Here is a 3,254-nt window from a genome sequence, read left to right as displayed (position 1 = left end):
GAAGACAGAGAACTTCTTGATCTGCTGTGCATTTGGATCTCCTGTTGTTCTCTTTGAATATGAGCTGAACTGAAAGATGAATAAGTGAATGAAATAGTTTACTTTCTGAGTCAGATCTCCTGGTGGGCAGAATTTATGTCTATTTTACCCCCAGCATTTAGCATGGGGGCTAAGACAGAGTTAATACTATGATGTGGTAGAAAGAACACAGATTTGAGGTCAGACCTGTGTTTAAAAATTCCACCTATTCCACGTGCAAGGGGCTTAGGTAATTAGTATTTCTTAGTTGCAACTGCTTCAATCTGTAAAATAAATGTAACTATAGCACAGTACTCGATTCACATGTTGTGAAGGTTAAAAGATTTTTCTAAAGTACTTAGCAGTGCCTGGCACATAGTAGGTGTTCAACAAATATGATTTCAGTTGCATTGAGAAGGCCAGATGATTCTTACTAGCATGACCAGAAAAGACGAGGGTAGAGGTATGGTTCATCTGTCTGTCTCCTCCAAGCCTGCCTCTGTGTCTTTCCAGAGGTGAGAAAAATGAAATGACCTGTTAATTTGTTCTTGGAAGCCACTTTGGTGTATCAAGTGTCTCCAGAAGAGCATCCACAGATGAGGTGGCTTCGATACAGGAGACCCTTGTGCTTTGGTCAATGGCCCCCGTGTAGTTTGTAGAATAATTGATTTCAAATGTGCATTTATTTTTCTTTCCCTCCAACTTGTGGCTGCCTGGATTTTAAAACTGTTTATTCCCCCAAGTGTGCCTGGATGTTGGATATCATACAGATGCAACCTCTCTCTCCCCTCTCTTCCTCCCTTCCTCCCGCCCTCTCCCTGTCTTCCTCCCGCCCTCTCCCTCTCAGATTTGTCTGTCACTGTCCTAAATTAGGAACAAATCAAAATCAGTTTAAATCTCCCAACTTAATAAACACCAGATCCCCCAAATGTCAGAGAGTCTAGTCTTTTGCAAAGTCTTTAACTTGTGGCTCATACTTGAGACTAAGGAAAAAAGTGGTAAATGACATGAAATAAAGAGGGGGATGTTATAGGAACAGATGGGTTACTCACTAGGCCAAGAATGTGAGGACAAGTGGTCTGGAGCCAATCTCTACCACACGGCTGGACCATGTACAAGCCTTCTCGTCTCTGAGGACTCTGCCAGGGGTCTTGAGTTCTGATTAGGACAGCCTAGACTTCTGCGTTATCGTGAGTGGTTAGCTGTGCAGCAACAGGAATTGACTTCACTAAGATGTTTCCAAGTCATAACAGAATGTCAGCTTTTCAGGGCCCAAGAAAACCTCATCTGTGTCTTCATTTTGCAAAACTACTTAGCAATTTTGACCATGATTTGTATCATATCCAAATGACACTTCTTTTTTTTTTTGTACTTGGTTTTATTCATGGAAAGACCTTTTAAAGTATGAGGGTTAGGGGAAAGGACATTGGATTGGGAGTTGATTCTAGGTCTGGATTATCCATAAACTTTTTATGGGTCTTAAATCACTTAGTGCTTCTGAACCTTCCTTTCTTCGTCTGTGCTCTGAGGAAGGCCTCAGGTGAGCTGCTTAAAATTATGGTCTGTGTAACATTGGGAGGTTTCTTTACCCTCCAGCTGCACCCCACCCAGATCTATTTCACCATGATCAGATGGTGAACAGTTATCCATATGTAACCCTGGCACCTGCTGAATATGAGACTTTATGTGGCAAAGCAGACTTTGTAAATGCAGTTAAGAATTTTGACATGGGGAGATAAGCCTGGGTTATCCAGGTGCTTTTGGTGTAATTGCTCCTTATAATAGAGAGGGAGAGAGTCAGAGTGAGAGAAGGAGACATGATTGAGGAAGGAGGGTGAAAGATTACAGGTATACATATGTAACAAACCTGCACGTTATCCACATGTACCCTAGAACTTAAAGTATAATAAAAATAAATAAATAAATAAAATAAAAAAATAAAAAAAATAAATAAATAAAAGAAAAACAGATATGATTCCACATATAATGGAAAAATCTATGTATATATGCATGCTTAAGAATGTGTGTGTATGTGTATGGAAATCTGTAGGAAAAGGTTTGGAAGTATGTGTGGCTGGGGAATTCATGTGGAGGTCAGAGTGGAAGCAGGTGTGAGAGGGTGCAGCAGAAGAAAACATGGCCGCCAAAGTGTTTGAGTCCATCGGCGAGTTTGGCCTGGCCTTAGTTGTTGTAGGAGGCATATTGAACTCTGCCTTACATAATGTGAATACTGGTCACATAGCCGTCATCTTTGACCGATTCTGTGGAGTACAGGACATTGTGGTAGGGGAAGGGACTCACTTTCTTATCCCATGGGTACAGAAACCAATTACCTTTGACTGCTGTTCTAGACCACCTAACGTGCCAGTCATCACTGGTAGCAAAGACTTACAGAATGTCAGCATCACACTGCGCATCCTCTTCCGGCCTGTCGCTAGCCAGCTTCCTTGCATCTTCACCAGCATCAGAGAGGACTATGATGAACGTGTGCTGCCATCCATTGTTACCAAGATCTTCAAGTCAGTGGTGTCTCGCTTTGATGCTGGAGAACTAATCACCCACAGAGAGCTGCTCTCCAGGCAGGTGAGTGACAAGTTTACGGAGCCAGCAGTCACCTTTGGGCTCATCCTGGACGATGTGTCCTTGACACATCCGATCTTCCAGAAGGACTTCACAGAAGCAGTGGAAACCAAAGAAGGGGCTCAGCAGGAAGCAGAGAGGGCCAGATTTGTGGTGGAAAAGGCTGAGCAGCAGAAAATGGCAACCATCATCTCTGCTGAGGGTGACTCCATGGCAGCCAAGCTGATCCCCAACTCACTGGCCACCTCAGGGGACCACCTGATCGAGCTGAGCAAGCTGGAAGCTGCGGAGGACATCGCGTACCAGCTCTCACGCTCTGGGAACATTTTCTACCTGCCTCCTCCAGCTGCCCCAGTGAGGGCCCACCCTGCCTGTACCTCTGCGGGGACTAGGCCACAGCCTTGATGATTCTTAACAGCACCTTCCTTCTGCCCCTATCCCAGAAATCACTGTGAAATTTCATCATTGGCTTAAAGCGAAGGAAATAAAGGTAAAATCACTTTACATCTCTTAAAAAAAAAAAAAAAAAAGACAGTGGGAAAAAGGGTCATGAGCCCAGGAATACAAGTGGCCTCTAGATACTGGGAAAGGGAAAAAAACAGATTCTTCTTTAGAGACTCCAGAAGGAATGCAGACCTGCTGACACCTTGATTTTA

General features: G+C 43.6%; 1 pseudogene; it reads left to right on the top strand.

Annotated features, from left to right (window-relative positions):
• Window positions 1-2,103: 2,103 nt before the first annotated feature.
• Window positions 2,104-3,003, top strand: LOC708467 (prohibitin 1 pseudogene; annotated as a pseudogene).
• The last annotated feature ends 251 nt before the right edge of the window (window positions 3,004-3,254 follow it).

The sequence above is a fragment of the Macaca mulatta genome, chromosome 20 (genome assembly GCF_049350105.2).
Source record: "Macaca mulatta isolate MMU2019108-1 chromosome 20, T2T-MMU8v2.0, whole genome shotgun sequence".
Taxonomy (NCBI): domain Eukaryota; kingdom Metazoa; phylum Chordata; class Mammalia; order Primates; family Cercopithecidae; genus Macaca; species Macaca mulatta.
This window is presented reverse-complemented; position numbering and strand designations above follow the sequence as displayed.